This window comes from Tachyglossus aculeatus, chromosome 2 (genome assembly GCF_015852505.1).
Source record: "Tachyglossus aculeatus isolate mTacAcu1 chromosome 2, mTacAcu1.pri, whole genome shotgun sequence".
In the NCBI taxonomy this organism is placed as follows: Eukaryota; Metazoa; Chordata; class Mammalia; order Monotremata; family Tachyglossidae; genus Tachyglossus; species Tachyglossus aculeatus.
The window spans coordinates 95440648-95458433 of NC_052067.1; the positions used below are offsets into that span (position 1 = coordinate 95440648).

The following is a 17786-nucleotide window of genomic DNA, read 5'->3' on the forward strand; positions in this document are numbered from 1 at the left end:
AATAAGGCTTTGAACGGGGGGAGAATAATTGCCTGTAGGATAAGACGAGGGAGGGCATTCCAGGCCAGAGGCAGGATGTGGCCAAGAGGTTGGTGGCGAGAGAGATGAGAATCAGGTGCAGTGAGAAGGTTGGCATTAGAAGAGCAAAGTGTGTAGGCTGGATTGTAGTAGGAGAGTAGCAATCAATTAATCAATGGTATTTATTGAGTGCTCACTATGTGCAGAGCATTGTCCTAAGTGCTTTGGAGACCACAACACAACAGAATTAGCAGGCATGTTCCCTGTCCCCAATCACGAACAAAGTCAGAAAGCAGGGTGTGATCGAGCCCGGTGGGTTCAAATCAGATTATTTTTCCTGCTGGTGACCACTTCTGTTTCTTGCCTTTTCTCCTGGGTTCCATGCCATCAGGTATGTTTGAGTGGGTGGATTTGTCAGCCTGAATGTTTGTGAGATCCCGTCTTTGTATGAGAAGGGGTGTGTGGATTTGTGTGTCTACCTTAGTCAGTCTTTGCTACCTTTTTCTTCCTTCCCTCCCCTAACACAAACTTCAAATTTGAGAAAAATCCATCCCCATCAACTTCACCCTCACTGAAGAGGATCTTTCAAGAGTGGCTGAGCTTTGGAATCCCACTGAGCAGAAAGAGGAGCAGCATGGCCTGGAGCGTGGGCTTGTTCTAATTCCGGCTCTGCCACTCATCTGCTGTGTGACTTTAGGCAAGTCATTTCACTTCTCTGTGCCTCATTTACCTCATTTGTAAAATGAGGACTAAGACTGAACCCCACGTGGGACAATCTGCTTACCTTAGAGAAGCAGTGTGGCCTAGTAGAAAGAGCCCTTATTTGGGAATCAGAGAACGTGGATTCTAATCCTGGCTCTGCCACATGCCTGCTGTGTGACCTTGGGCAAGTCACTTAACTTCTCTATGCCTCAGTTACCTCATCTGTAAAATGGGGATTAAGACTGTGAGCCCCACGTGGGACAGCCTGATAAACTTGTATCTGTCCCAGGGCTTAGAACAGTGCTTGGCACATAGTAAGAGCTTAACAAATACCATCATCATTATTATTACCCTAATGCTTGGAACAGTGCTTGGCACATAGTAATCATTTAAAAAATACCATCATTATTATTATACTATTATTTGTGGATAGATTATGGGCCTGGGACTCAGAAGGACTATCTCCTCTACTTGTCTGCTGTGTGACTTTGGGACAGTTGCTTCACTTCTCTGTGCCTCAGCTACTTCACCCACATAATGTGGGTCAAGATTGTGAACCCCATGTGGGACAGGGTTAAACTTGTTTCTGCCCTAGCGCTTAGTATAGTGCCTGGCACAGAGTAAACACATAATAGTAATAATGATAATGATATTGGTTAAAGCTCTTACTATGTGCCAAGCACTATTCTAAGTACTGGGGTAGATACAATCTAATCAGGTTGGATACCGTCCCTGTCCCACATGGGGCTCCTAGTCTTAATCCCCATTTCACAGATGAGGTAACTGGGGCACAGAGTAGCTAAGTGACTTGCCTAAGGTCACACAGCAGACAAGTGACAGATCTGGAATTCGAACCCACGTCCTCTGACTAGCAAGCCCTTGATCTTGCCACAAGACCATGGTGCTTCTTAACAAATGGCCTGATTTATTGTCTGTCACCAAGTCCTGTCAGCTCTACCTTCATAATGTCATAATGCCCTTTCCTCTCCATCTAACAAATGCCATTTTAAACAAAAGTCTCGTATAGAAGACCCCTTCTTAAAATAAAGAGTTTAAACAGTTCCTTGAGCTCTGTCCCCAGAAGCGACTTCACCTCCTCCCCTGGTGCCGCATGAGAACACAACCGTTAAAGTGGAGAGACTTTAAGAGTGAGCCCGCCGTCCCCCGCACAGCGATATTAGTTGATCGTGGCGGTAATGATAGTCTCTCAGGCGTCGCTTACCCCATCCCATTTTCCATCCATAATAGAGCCTTTTCCCCAGTGGGCTCACCCTCTCAGTCTAGTGAGGCGAAACTGATTGAGAGGTGCTGTCGGGCACCCGGCTCGAAAATTAAATTGTGCCAACACCGTTTAATGTGTCGGGCTCGCAGAGCAGAAGAAATGCGTCTGCCGCTTCCTGACATCCCTCCCCAGACTCCCTCTGAATGTCAATAGGAAGCAGACGCGACGGCGTGAGGCCCGTAGCTGCTGGATAATAATAATGATGTTGGTATTTGTTAAGCGCTTACTATGTGCCGAGCACTGTTCTAAGCGCTGAGGTAGATACGTGGGGCTCACAGTCTTCACCCCCATTTTACAGATGAGGTAACTGAGGCCCAGAGAAGTTAAGTGACTTGTCCAAGGTCACACAGTTGACAAGTGGAGGAGCCGGGATTAGAACCCACAACCCCCGACTCTCACTCTCGCCACTAAGCCACTTTGCTTTGGGCTGCTTTGGGCAAGGAACGTGTCTGTTTATTGTTGTATTGTACTGTCCCAAGCACTTAGTACAGTGGTCTGCACACAGTAAGCGCTCAATAAGTATGACTGACTGACTGGCTGGCTTCCCGGATCCTTTGACTAGGACGAGGAAGCATTCAACAGGGTAGAGAAAAGTGCTGCAACCTCATCATGGTAGAGAAGCAGCATGGCTCAGTGGAAAGAGCCCGGGCTTTGGAGTCAGTGGTCATGGGTTCAAGTCCCAGCTCCGCCAATTGTCAGCTGTGTGACTTTGGGCAAGTCACTTCACTTCTCTGTGCCTCAGTTCCCTCATCTGTAAAATGGGGACGAAGACTGTAAACCCCTCCGTGGGACAACCTGATCACCTTGTAACCTCCCCAGTGCCTAGAACAGTGCTTTGCACATAGTAAGCACTTAATAAAGGCCATTATTATTCTTATTATTCTTATTATTCTTCTTCTTCTTCTTCTTCTTATTATTATTATTATCTGTCTGTCTCTTTAAGAAAGCCCTGTCTCCCTCCACTGATTTAGGAGAGTCTGGGATTTTTCCTGTCCCGTTTGATCTGGTTCACCTTAGATGCTTAGTAATTGGGTTCTAAACGGATTCAAAAATCAGAAAGGCCGAAGGGGCCGGGATAAGAAAAAGGCTTGGTGCTCTGACAATCCACCCCAAGCTTATGAAACTGTGGGAAGGAAAAAAGCCCGGCGCTGTCACATTTTTTTTAATTCAGAGAACGGCTGGGCTTAGAGTCTTATGAAAATAATCAGTCTCAATTATTCTGTTAGGCTTATAATGGGGGAATTGAAGAGCAGGAGAACAGAATGTACTGGCGGCTGTTTCTGTGTACCCCCTGAATTGGGTCTTTTTTCTAACAGGCGCAAGTATCTACCTCCCACCTGGCCCTAAAGGAAGCCCCCGTATGTTGGTCATAACCACGGACTATTTGAACTGGGGTGACTGGGGAGTGGATGGCTTCATCGGACTGAAAATCAGGCAAGACTCTTAATCAGGCAACAAAGGAAGCAACTTCCTTTTTAAATGGTTTTGGGGCAGAAAAATGACCTTCTGTTCCCAGCCAGGGAGAGTTATCAATTGGTCAAGTGGCAGGTATTGAGCACTTACTATATGTAGACCGGTAGTCTTTTAGACTGTGAGCCCACTGTTGGGTAGGGACTGTCTCTATATGTTGCCAACTTGTACTTCCCAAGCGCTTAGTACAGTGCTCTGCACACAGTAAGCGCTCAATAAATACGATTGAATGAATGAATGACCACCGTACTAAGTGCTTGGGAGAGTACAAGAGAAGCTGCGTGGCTCAATGGAAAGAGCCTGGGCTTGGGAGTCAGAGGTCATGGATTCTAATCCCGGCTCTGCCACTTAGCTGTGTGATTTTGGGCAAGTCACTTCACTTCTCTGTGCCTCAGTTCCCTCATCTGTAAAATGGGGATGAAGACTGTGAGCCCCATGTGGGACAACCTGATCACCTTGTATCCACCCCCAGCACTTAGAACAGTGCTTGTCACATAGTAAGCGCTTAACAAATACCATCATTGTTGTTATTATTATTACAAGACAAATGAGTTGGTAGGTACCTTCTCTCATTCATTAGTACTCTAAAGGTAGCACACTTTCCGTCTTTGTGCATTCCCTCCATCCCCGACCTTTTATATGGTATTTGTTAAGCACTTACTATGTGCCAGGCACTGTTCTAAGTGCTGGAGTAGTTACAAGATAATCAGGTTGGCCACAGTCCATGTCCCATATGGGGCTCACAGTCTTAATCCCCATTGTGCAGTTGAGAGAACTGCAACAGACAGAAGTGAACTGCCCAAGAGCGTACAGCAAACAAGTGGCAGAAGCAGGATTAGAACCCAGGATCTGGATGCCAGACTCCAGGCCTCCAAGCAAATTCCAGGTCTTGGTGATGGGGGACCGAGAGAGGAAGGAGGTTGAGCATATCAGCGTGGCTCATTGGAAAGAGCCCGGGCTTTGGAGTCAGGGGTCATGGGTTCAAATCCTGACTCCACCAATTGTCTGCTGTGTGACTTTGGGCAAGTCACTTCACTTCTCTGGGCCTCAGTGACCTCATCTGTAAAATAGGGATTAAAACCGTGAGCCCCCCATGGGACAACCTGAGTACCTTGTAACCTCCCCAGTGCTTAGAACAGTGCTTTGCACGTAGTAAGCGCTTAACAAATACCATCATTATTATATCACCATCAGCCTTCAGCACAGCTTGATGGCCAAGTGAGAAGCTGAACACTTATCTGAAAGGCTTCACCCCAGAGACAGCTATGTTTTAAGTTTCTGGCTTCCTGATCCTCCTGTCCACACAACATACCTGTAGTCAGGTTATTCCCAGAAACCTGCCTTGCTGATTCGGGCCAAGATCCAGCTGAAAATGCATACTTCGGGCCGAATCTCTTTGTGTTTCAGCCCAGTTATTCATTCATTCATTCGATCGTATTTATTGAGCGCTTACTGTGTGCAGAGCACTGTACTAAGTGCTTGGGAAGTACAAGTCTGTAACATATAGAGACGGTCCCTACCCAACAACGGGCTCACAGTCTAGAAGGGGGAGACAGACAACAAAACAAAACATGTGGACGGGTGTCAAGTGATCAGAACAAATAGAATAAAGGCTAGATGCTCGTCATTACAACATAAATAGAATAGTAAATATGTACAAGGAAAATAAAGAGTAATAAATCTGTACAAACTTATATACAGGTGCTGTGGGGAGGGGAAGGAGGTAGGGCATGCATTAGAATGTTCTTTCTCTTAGAATGTGGAACAGGAACTGTACCTGACCATATATTTGCCCCAGCGCTTAGTTCTCTGCTTAGCACACAGTAAGCACTTAATAAACTTGGATTTGCACCCTTTATTCACCCCACCCCTAGCCCCACAGCATTTATGTACATATCTATAATTTATTTATTTATATTAACGTCTGCCTCCCCCTCTAGGGGAAAAGTCCATCAACTCTGTAATGTTGTACTCTCCCAAGAGCTTAGTACAGTTCACTGCACCCACTAAGTGTTCAAGAAATACCACTGATTGATTGCAAATATGACTGAACAAATAAGCCATTGTTATATTCTTATTGAGCAACACCAGTCAAATAGTGATCCACCACACTGTATTAAAGCATTCTTCAGGACAGATTTTCCCACCAGAATTTGTTGACAGACAATAGGAAACTCAGGGTCTGGGCTGGATGATGTCTTAAAGAGATGCTGCCCCTTTATAATAATAATACTTTTGGTATTTGTTAAGTGCTCACTATGCGCCAAGCACTGTTCTAAGCACTGGGGAGGATACAAGGTGATCGGGTTGTCCCATGTGGGACTCACAATCTTAATCCCCATTTTACAGATGAGATAACTGAGGCCCAGTGAATAAACTTGCCCAAAGTCACACAGCTGACAAGCGGCGGAGCTGGGATTTGAACCCATGACCTCTGACTCCCAAGCCCGTGCTATTTCCACTAAGCCACGCTGCTTTATTTGACTGTTAGGCCCTGGCCCCTTTCCTACCCTTTTCTTTGTTGCTTAATTCAGCCTCAGGAGGATGGGATGGTTATCTGAGTGGGATGGACCGGCCCAGCTTGTCCCCTTTGGTCAGGACGTCAGCCGGGTCAAGTTAAATCTTACTCCCTCTTAGACTGTGACAGTGCTAGGAACAGAGTAAGTACCGTCATTATTATTGTTATTAGTTATTAGTTATTATTGTCATTAGTCCTGTTTCACTTTTTGCCTCATGACCCTCTTAAAGCTTCTGCCCATGAAGAGCTGCTCCTTTCTGAATCACAATCAATCAATCAATGCTCCAATGAGTCAATCAGTGGTATTTACTGTTCGCCTACTGCGTCCCTCCTCTCAGGATGGCGTCTGGAGAGTTTCCAGTACTCTACTGGTCTTGGCTACAGGAGGGAGAGTCAAGCAGAGGCCTACCCATTCCATTCCTAGCTTGGCCAGTGACTAGCGAGTGGAAGGCGATTTGCTACAGGTCAAAACTCACCTGTGATGGGAGAGAGTCGAGGGTGGAGTCTCATGTTTGCCGCGCGAAAGAAGGCAATGGTAAACCACTTCCGTATTTTGACCAAGAAAACCGTATGGATCCATTACCAGAACAATCGCAGTTGGAAGTGGGGCTTTCTGGGAGAGATGTGTCCATTGAGTCATTAAGGGTCAGAGACCATTTGACGCCATAAGACAAGACAATATTGTGTCCAGGGCACTAAAATAGCCCCAGGGGAGAGTACACTATAGTAGAGTTGGTGGACATGGTTTGTTCTCACAAGGACTTTACAGTCTAGGTGGGCAGGCATGAAAGTAAATTACAGATAGGGGAAGTGGCAGATTGTGAGGATATGTATGAAAGTACTGTGGGGTTGGGGGATTATCAACATCATCATCATCATCAATCATATTTATTGAGCTCTTACTGTGTGCAGAGCACTGTACTAAGCGCTTGGGAAGTACAAGTTGGCAACATATAGAAACAGTCCCTACCCAACAGTGGGTTCACAGTCTAGAAGGGGGAGACAGAGCACAAAACCAAACATATTAACAAAATAAAATAAATAGAATAGATATGTACAGGTAAAATAAATAGAGTAATAAATATATACAAACATATATACATATATACAGGTGCTATGGGGAAGGGAAGGGGTAAGATCAGGGGGGTGGAGGGGGGAGGAGGGGGAGAGGAAGGAGGGGGCTCAGTCTGGGAAGTCCTCCTGGAGGAGTGTGGTTAAGAGGGACACGGCAAGTGAATAGGTGATGGAGAGAGGAGAGGAGGATGGGTAGGTTTGGAGCAGGCTGATGTTTTTGTGGCAGCTGCCTCGTGGCTCTCTCCAAGTACCCAGGGCTTGCAACGTTCCTCATTTCTATCTCCTTCCTGGAATGAAAGGCTCCTCTTCCAGCTGGTTGAGAAGGAGATCGGGAGAACTGGCTTTGCAGTGGTGTAGATGGAGTTTTAGTGACCCCCACTTCTAAAACGGAACCTGAACCCCATTCCCAGTCGGCTGCAGAAGCTGACTGAATTACTACCGTCTGTGGGCTGGGAGACTCCATTCCGATGCGTAGGTCTGGTTTGTCAGCTGCTTTTTTGTGTTTGGAAACTGAAAAGCCTGAACCCCGTGGATATCCACTGGTTAGGTGTCTCCATGGAAATACTTTCTTTAAAAATGGTATTTAGTATGGTATTTTGTGGTATTTAAGCACTTACTATGTGCCAGGCACTGTTCTAAGTTCTGGGGTAGATACAAGCTAATATGCAGTCCAATCTGATTGATTAATTGTGTTCCACATGGGACTCACAATCTTAATTCCCATAATAATAGTAATAATTGTGGTACTTGTTAAGCACTTACTATGTGCCAAGCACTGGGGTGGATACAAGCAAATTGGGCTGGGCACAATCCCTGTCCCACATAGGGCTCTCAGTCTTAATCCCCATTTGACAGATGAGGAAACTGAAGCCTAGAGAAGTGAATTGATTTGCCCAAGGTCATACAATCGACAAATGGCAGAGCTATAATTAGAACCCAGTCCCTTCTGACTCCCAAGCCTGGGCTCTAACCGCTAGACCATACCGTTACTATTCATTGCCATTATTTTCTGAGGGAGAAGTTCTCTTGAACGTGATGTCCTCAGATGGAAAGAAAAAGAAAAATCTGGGGCTGGGAGGGGGCGTTGAAAAAAGGGAGCAAGCTATTTCACATGGACAATTCTTTCACGTCCAAAGCAAGAATATCTTGAGGCCACAGGGGTGGGATAGACTAGCAGGGGAGGGGGCCGAGAGTGGGAAAGAAAGATCTCTGCTGCATGTCTCCTGAAGGACACCAAATTCCTCGTTGTCAGGGATCATATCTACTGATTTCCTCAACTGGATTTATTGAAGGCTTACTGTGGGAAGCTTACCTCTTGCAGAGCACTGTACAAAGTGCTTGGGAGAGTAAGTATCTATTAATAGAAAATTCTCTTCCTAAAGCAAAAAGAATCTCAGCTGACAGAACAAAGGAGGCAGAGTTCTTGCTCTCTTTTTTCTTATGTGGTGTACCTGAAAGTCCTTACTTTAAAAATAGTCATTCAGTGAGGCCAGACCCTCTCCAGTGAGCCTGCTCTGGGTCTCTGAGAGGCAGCTAGGACATGGTTTCCAATATGATGGAGAAATGAAGGTGAGTTATTGCTCATATTTCAAAGAATGTCTCTCTATATACAACTATCGTCAGGGAGTTTACAAGACATAGAAGATCTTTAGGGTTAAATATTTAAGAAGGCATTCATTTCAAGCAAGTAAGGGCACAAAAATGGACAATTACGCATGTGAAACCGTTGCAACTTTGAGGCTTTATATATGCTATTATACTATATATTTTATGGTAAAGCACTATGTGCTAGGCACTGTACTGAGCGCTGGGGTGGATGGAGGCTAATCGGGTAGGACACAGTCCATGTCCCATGAGGGGATCTCAGTCTTAATCCCCATTTTACAGATGGAGTTACTGATGCCCAGTGAAGTTAGGCGGTTGCCCAAGGTCACGCACAGCAGAGAAGTGGTGGAGTTCAGGATTAGAACCCAAGTCCCCAAACTTAATTTGAAAATTACAACCAATGGAAGGAACATTTCCATCCATCTGGCCAATGATTCACAGCTTTGTGTAAGCTCGAAGTAAGGAGTTGGCTTTAGGGAAAGTAGGAAAAACTGATAAATTGAGAAAGAAAAGTCAGATGGTGTGGGGGAAGGGCAAAGAGAGGGGAAGAGAAAAAAATCGAGGAGAGAGGAGGCTGGGAGAGGGAGGGATGAAGAAAAGGAAGGGGTGAACCACAATGCAGACTCAGGGCTTAGACTTTGGTGGGGTCACAGAACAGGAACAGAAACAAAGGTGCCATTAAATCATTGTGGAAACTCCCTTATTCAGGGACAAAGGCCATTTCTGCCCATTTGAAGACAGATCTGGCAGTGGTGGTGAGCACAGCTGCTGCTACTGCTATCACCACCGCCACCATCGCCTCACCTGAGAGTTTCTCTCCCATGGATTCCTTTACTTCTCAGGCCTTTAGGGTGCCAGCAGAATCCCCTGTGAGCCCGTTGTTGGGTAAGGACTGTCTCTATATGTTGCCAACTTGTACTTCCCAAGCGCTTAGTACAGTGCTCTGCACACAGTAAGCACTCAATAAATACGATTGAATGAATATCAGGCCCGACATGGGCCAGCTAGCTGATCAGTTCAGTTTGGCTCCCACCACACCTCTACCACTTCCTTTTCTAGTCAATTAAAACGTTTAATGAAATGTGTCCTGTCACACCAGAGTGTCCATCTTCCTGCACTAGGCACTAGGCGGGGCCAACTGGATTTAATAATAATAATAATAACTATTATGGTATTTAAGTGCTTATTAAGTGCCAAGCACTGTTCTAAGCACTGGGGTAGATTAAAGTCTCCATCACCTTTAATAATAATAATAATAATAATAATAATCATGGCATTTATTAAGTGCTTACTATGTGTAAAGCACTGTTCTAAGTGCTGGGGAGGTTACAAGGTGATCAGGTTGTCCCACGGGGGGCTCACAGTCTTAATCCCCATTTTACGGATGAGGCACAGAGAAGTTGAGTGACTTGCCCAAAGTCACACAGCTGACAATTGGCGGAGCTGGGATTTGAACCCATGACCTCTGACTCCAAAGCTCATGCTCTTTCCACTGAGCCACGCTGCTTCTCTGTAAGAAGTAGGAGGACCTTTCCCCCTCCTACCTCATCTCCCTTCTCCCCTTCTGTACCCCAGTCCACACACTCCTCTCCTCAGGTGCTCACCGTCTCATTGTCCCCCCATCTTGCCTGTCCCGCCACTGACCCCTGGCCCACGTCCTTTCTCTGGCCTGGGCCCTCCCTCCTCAAATCCGCTAGACATCACCCTACCCTGCCCTTCAAAGCCCCACCGAAGGCACACCTCCTCCAAGAGGCCTTCCCAGACTAAGCCCCACTTTTCCTCAGCTCCCTCTCCATTCCATGTCACCATGACTTGCTCCCTTTGCTCTTCTCCCCCTCCCTGCCCTGAAGCACTTGTGAATATATGTACAGATCTATAAATCTGTTTATATTGATGCCTGTTTACTTGTATTGATGTCTGTCTCCCCCCCGTCTAGACTGTGAGCCCGTTGTGGGTGTGGATTGTCTCTCTTTTGCTGAATTGTACTTTCCAAGCACTTAGTAATAATAATAATGGCATTTACTAAGTGCTTACTATGTGCAAAGCACTGTTCTAAGCTCTGGGGAGGCTACAGAGTGATCAGGTTGTCCCACAGAGGGCTCACAGTCAATCCCTATTTTACAGATGAGGTAACTGAGGCCCAGAGAAGTTAAGTGACTTGCCCAAAGTCACACAGCTGATAAGTGGTGGAGCCGGGATTTGAACCCATGACCACTGACTCCAGAGCCCATGCTCTTTCCACTGAGCCACGAGCTTCCCTAGTACAGTGCTCTGCACACAGTAAGTGCTAAAAAGATACGATTGAATGAATTAAATGAATGAAAGATAATCAGGTTTTCCCACATGGGGCTCACAGTCATAATCCCCATTTTATAGATGAGGTAACTGAGGCACAGAGTAGCTAAGTGACTTGCCCAAGGTCACATAGCAGACAAGTGGTGGAGTCGGGATTAGAACCCATGTCCTCTGAGTCCCAAGCCTGTGTTCTTGCCACTAGGCCATGATACTTCTAATTTCAGGGTCCTCTCTTGTTTCCCGGAGAGCAGTCATTGGGTCTGCCATTTTTTTGTCTTGAGGAAGAGGACAATATTCATTCATTGTCGTATTTATCAAGAGCTTACTGTGTGCAGAGCACTGTACTAAGCACTTGCAAAGAACAATTAGGCAACAAATAGAGACAATCCCTACCCAACAATGGGCTCGCAGTCTAGAAAGGGGGAGACAGATGGCAAAACAAAACAAAAATGCAAGTAGGCAGGCATCAATAGCATCCATATAAACAAATAAAATTATAGATATATAGCATCATTAATAAAATAAATAGAATAATAAATATGTTCATATATACACAAGTGCTGTGGGGCATGGAGGGGGGTAGAGCAGAGGGAGGGAGTCAGAGCGATGGGGTGGAGGAGCAGAGGAAAAGGGGGGCTCAGTCTGGGAAGGCCTCCTGGAGGAGGTGAGCTTTCAGTAGGGCTTTGAAGTGGGGAAGTGTGCTAGTTTATGCAATGGAGGGAGAGAGTTGAGTGGCGCTGGGGGTGATGAGTTGTTCTCTCCGCCTCCTCCTCTTCTGCCATCACTGCCACTTTCCTTCTGCTCGCCATTCCCTGGTGCTTCGGTGGCCAAAACGAGGCAATGGTGATGGAAAAGAAAGGAGGAAAGGGGAAGCAGGGCTGGAAAAGAAAGAGGGAGCCGAGGAAGGGTGCCCTCCGACAGCGCCGCATGTATCAGTGTGAGGCCCGTCCCCACCTCTGTCAGCTATGGAGAGGATGCTGAGGTAAATGGTTGTGGTTGGTGGATGTGTCTGCCAACTCTGTTGTATTGTGTTCCCCCAGGCTCTGCACACAGCAATCGCTTGATAAATATGATCAATTGACTGATTGATTAAAAAAAATAATATTGACTAATAAGCCCTGACAACGTTATTCAAACCAAACAGGAACCTTGAGGATTTCTTGGGATACTTGTTTCTAAAACCCTATGTGGGACAGGGACTGTGTCTGACCTGATAACTTGGTCTCTACCCCAGCGCTTAGAGACTGCTTGGCACATAGTAAGAGCTTAACAAATACCACAATTATAATTATTCTTGGCATCAGTGAAGCACTTTTTATTTTTTTAGCCAAAGTATTTTGCGTCCAAGTGTACTGGTAATTACTTTTTATTTATTCATTCAGTGGTATTAATTGAGTGCTTACTGTGTGCAGAGCACAGTACTAAGCACTTGGAAAGTATAGTACAGCAACAGAGACAATCCCTGCCACAGTGGTCTTACTCAATTACAGCTATGTACATAAGTGCTGTGAGGCTGACAAGTGCAGTGACTTGTCCAAGGTCACACGGCAGACAGGGGCAGGTTTAGAACTCAGTTCCTTCTGCCACCCTGCCCCGTGCTCTATAATAATAATAATAATGGCATTTGTTAAGCTCTTATTATGTGCAAAGCACTGTTCTAAGCACTGGGGGGATACAAGGTGATCAGGTTGTCCCATGCGGGGCTCACAGTCTTAATCCCCATTTAGCAGATGAGGGAACTGAGGCTCAGAGAAGTTAAGTGATTTGCCCAAGGTCACACAGCAGACATGTGGCAGAGAACCCACGACTTCTGACTCCCAAAGCTGGGCTCTTTCCACTGTGCCACGCTGCTTCTCTATCAATACTCTAGACCACGAGGCTTCTCACACTGCCTCTCTGAGCAGAGAGCACAAGCAAGGGCCCCAGGAAGCCTCAGACTTGGAGGTGATAGAAGTCCATTTCCTCATTTTTCATACGGAAAAGCAGAGATGACAGGACTTGTCTAAGATTACCCACTGATATAGGAAAGAACTGAAATTCAGAGGCCACATTTTATCCTTTTGGAGCCACACTGCCGCTCTCCTGTATTAGATAAACACACGTAGCTCTAATATCAGCCTGTCAGTTGTGCAATCCTGACTTTTTAGGTAGGACTTGCCGTGCTTCGACCCTCCTCACCCCCTCCTCGCATTCTTTGCTCCTTCCAAGTCCACCTCTTGGCTGAATTCCACCCTCATTTTGCTCGTCTCCCACCCCGTGCTCGTGTTTGGATCCAGAAGTCTGGAACTCCCTTCCCCACTCTGCCAGACCTCAACCTCTCTCCACCTTTAAAGCCTTCCCAAAATCCCACCTCCTCCAACAAACCTACCTCCATTATCTGTTTCCTGATTTTTATCATCCCTTCAGATTCTTCTTGCTCTGAGGGATTCATTTATTTATGACTAGCCTGATCACTTGTGTCTATTCATATGTCTACTCATTTTGGCTCCCCTATCAGACTGTAAAATGCCCTGTGGGCAGGGAATACATCCTACACTCATATTGCTCTTCCCAAACTTTTACTGCACTGTATTCAGTAGGTGCTTAATAAATTCATTCATTCATTCATTCATTCAATCAATCGTATTTCTTGAGCACTTACGGTGTGCAGAGCACTGTACTAAGCGCTTGGGAAGTACAAGTTGGCAACATATAGAGATGGTCCCTACCCAACAACAGGCTCAAAGTCTAGAAGGGGGAGACAGACAACAAAACAAAAATAATAAATAGCACGGCCTAGTGAACAGAGCACGGGCTTGGGAGTCAGAAGGTCACGGGTTCTAATCCCAGCTCCGCCGGGTGTCTGCTGTGGGACCTTGGGCAAGTCACTTCGCTTCTCTGGCCTCAATAACCTCTTCAGTAAAAGGGGGAGTGAGAATGAGCACCCCACAGGGGATAGAGCTTTGTCCAACCCGATTTGCTTGTATCTACCCCAGCACTTAGTACAATGCTTGCCACACAGTAAGCGCTTAACAAATATTACAGTTATTACATTATAACAGAGTTGGCAGCTTTGTTCCTTGCCCATAAGGAACTTTCAGTCTAGATGGGGAGACGGACATTAAAATAAATTACAGATATATACATAAGTGTCATGCAGCTGAGGATGGGGTGAATAGCAAGTGCTTAAAGGATACAGACCCAAATGCCAGAGTGCTGCAGAAGGGAGAGGAAGTAGAGGAAATGAGGGCTTTGTTGGGGAAGCCTTCTTGAGGAGATGGCATTTTAATAAGGATTTGAAAGTGGGGAGAGTGATGGTTTGTCATATGTGAAAGGGAAGGGAATTCCAGGCCAGTGGGAGGATATGGGCTAGGGGTTGTTGGTGAGATTGACCACATTGAGGTATAGTTGAGAAGCAATATGTCCTAGTGAAAAAGGCATCAGCCTGGACATCAGAGGACCTGGGTTCTAAACCTGGCTTTGCCAATTGCTTTCTGGGTGACCTTGGGGAAGCGACTTAACTTCTCTTTGCTTCAGTTTCCTCAACTACAAAACGGGAATTAAATACCTGTTCTCCCTTCTACTTAGACTGCGAGCCCCACGCGGGATAGGGATTATGTCCGGCCTAATGAATAAGTACCTACCTCGGTGCTTAGCGCAGTGTTTGACATATAGTAAGTGCTTAATAGATACTGTTAAAAAAGTGAGTAGGTTGGCATTGAGGAGCAAAGTGCGCAATCTGAGTTGCAGTAAGAAATCAGTGAGGTAAGATAGGAGACGGTGAACTGATTGAGTCCTAAAGCCAGTGGTGAGGTTTTAAAGCAGATGTGACATGGAGGTAGATTCATTCATTCAATTGTATTTATTGAACGCTTACTGTGTGCAGAGCACTGTACTAAGCGCTTGAGAAGTACAAGTTGGCAACATATAGAGACAGTCTCTACCCAACAGTAGGCTCACAGTCTAGAAGGGCTCACAGCCTAGAAGATGAGCAACCACTGGAGGTTCTTGAGGAGTGGGGAAAAATTGATGGAACTTGTTTCAGGAAATTGATCCGGGAAGCAGAGTCAAGTGTGGACTGAGGTGGAAAGAGGTGGGAGGGATCAGCGAGGAGGCTGATACAATAGTCAAGGAAGATGGGATAAGCGCTTGGATCAGCATGGTAGCAATTTAAATGGAGAGGAAAGGGCAGATTTTAGTGACACTGTGAAGGTAGAGCCATCAGGATTCGGGGTGGGTTATATAACAACTGTAGTATCTGTTAAGTCCTCACTATGCGCCAGGCACTGTACTAAGTGCAGGAGTGAGTACAAGCAAATCGGGTTGGACAAAGTCCCTTTCCCATACGGGGCTCCCAGAATTAGTTCCCATTTTACAGATGAGGTAACTGAGATCCAGGGAAGTGAAGTGACTTACCCAGGGTTACACAGTAGAAAAGTGGCAGAGCCAGGATTAGAACCCAGGTCCTTCTGACTCTCAGACCTGTGTTCTATCCACTAGGGCATGCTGCTTCTCATGAGACCAACCCATAGTATGGTGCTCTGCACACAGTAGGTGCTCAATAAATACACTGACTGACTGATTTCTCCACGTACACTGATGCTAACTTTAAAACCTGGGACCATTTTCCAAAGGAGAATTTAGCACCCTGCACCGTGGCATGATGAGATGCCTGTGAGCAAGACATCTTTCCTTCTTCATTGTTCACACTGTCACCAGGAGTAAGCGCTCAGTACAGTGCTTTGCACACAGCAACTGCTCAATAAATGATTGAATGAATGACCCCAGATAATGAGCAAACATCCAACTCCAGCAATGCTGACCAGTATCTTTCAATGCAGGCAATTAACACCTTCTTTCAGCCCGAAAACAAAATTAGGCTCCTCTACCTTTTACCACCCTTCAGAATTATCTTCCCTCCTTCGTACCTTTCGCAAAATCTGAATCTCTGTCAAGAGACCAAGTTTATTGTAAACCATCTTCCTCTGAGTACCTCTTTCCTGTAGTCTAGATGTTGAAACCAATTAATCTAGGTGTGTAATGGAATTTTTAACAGGACAACTTTGTCTTCCCAAATGTGAATGTCAATAGCAAATTCACACTATGGTTGTATATTTTTTTCTCAAACTTACTGGTTGCCTTAAAACAGTATCGGAAATCAGGGATATGATATTGTTTCATGCCTGATGGTTATTATTGTGAAAAAGCAATAAGCTGAAAAACCAGAAATATCAAGTGGTCTTGGAACAAGACTGCCACCTTTTCTTTTTGGTGGTGGGGGGGAGGGGGAGGAGACGTTCTGTTCAAAAACGGCCCAAAGCATAGAATTTGTGAATATGATTCACTTTCCAGAAATCACTTGAGTTGAGCTATTTTCAGAATACCTAATTAAGGAACAATTGATAATTGTAAATTTCACTGCTTTCCAATTGAAGGAGAAGTTGTTAGATTAGGGTTGGATTCTTGGAGTTCATTTGTGTAGGTAGATTCTATTTATCCTTTCAGCAGCCATGCCATATTATTAAATCTCATGAAATCTTTCGCAAGGTTTCTGGGCATTAAATGATCTTCTCGGGCTCACTACTGTCCAAGCTTTTTCTGAACCAAAATATTCCAACACCCAGAAAGAATCATTTTCTAAAATACAGACCACTGGCTGGCAATTTAGAAAATCTTTCACCATAACCGTTCTCTTAAAGAATCAATCAATCAATCAATTGTATTTATTGAGTGCTTACTGTGTGCAGAGCACTGTACCGAGCACTTGGGAAGTACAAGTTGGCAACATATAGAGACAGTCCCTATCCAACAGTGGGCTCACAGTCTAAAAGGGAGAGACAGAGAACAAAACCAAACATACTAACAAAATAAAATAAATAGAATAGATATGTACAAGTAAAATAAATAAATAGAGTAATAAATATGTACAAACATATATACACATATACAGGTGCTGTGGGGAAGGGAAGGAGTTAAGATGGGTGGATGAAGAGGGGGATGAGGGGGAGAGGAAGGAAGGGGCTCAGTCTGGGAAGGCCTCCTGGAGGAGGTGAGCTCTCAGTAGGGCCTTGAAGGGAGGAAGAGAGCTAGCTTGGCGGATGGGCAGAGGGAGGGCATTCCAGGCCCGGGGGATGACGTGGGCCGGGTGTCGATGGCGGAACAGGCGAGAACAAGGCACGGTGAGGAGATTAGCGGTGGAGGAGCAGAGGGTGCGGGCTGGGCTGGAGAAGGAGAGAAGGGAGATGAGGTAGGAGGGGGCGAGGTGATGGACAGCCTTGAAGCCCAGGGTGAGGAGTTTCTGCCTGATGTGCAGATTGATTGGTAGCCACTGGAGATTTATGAGGAGGGGAGTAGCATGCCCAGAGCGTTTCTGGACAAAGACAATCCGGGCAGCAGCATGAAGTATGGATTGAAGTGGGAAGAGACATGAGGATGGGAGATCAGAGAGGAGGCTGATACAGTAGTCCAAACGGGATAGGATGAGAGCTTGAACGAGCAGGGTAGCGGTTTGGATGGAGAGGAAAGGGCAGATCTTGGCAATGTTGTGGAGCTGAGACAGGCAGGTTTTGGTGACGGCTTGGATGTGAGGGGTGAATGAGAGAGCGGAGTCGAGGATGACACCAACTTTGCGGGCTTGTGAGACGGGAAGGATGGTAGTGCCATCAACAGAGATGGGAAAGTCAGGGAGAGGGCAGGATTTGGGAGGGAAGACAAGGAGTTCAGTCTTGGACATGTTGCGTTTTAGGTGGCGGGCAGACATCCAGATGGAGATGTCCTGAAGGCAGGAGGAGATGCGAGCCTGGAGAGAGGGGGAGAGAGCGGGGCAGAGATGTAGATTTGGGT

At 45.9% G+C, this 17786-nt stretch overlaps 1 non-coding gene across 1 annotated transcript; it reads left to right on the top strand.

The window, feature by feature from the left end:
* Positions 1 to 6318: 6318 nt before the first annotated feature.
* Positions 6319 to 6456, top strand: LOC119925059. Its single transcript, XR_005449731.1, has one exon. It is a non-coding gene; the product is annotated as a small nucleolar RNA SNORA7 (small nucleolar RNA).
* Positions 6457 to 17786: the final 11330 nt, after the last annotated feature.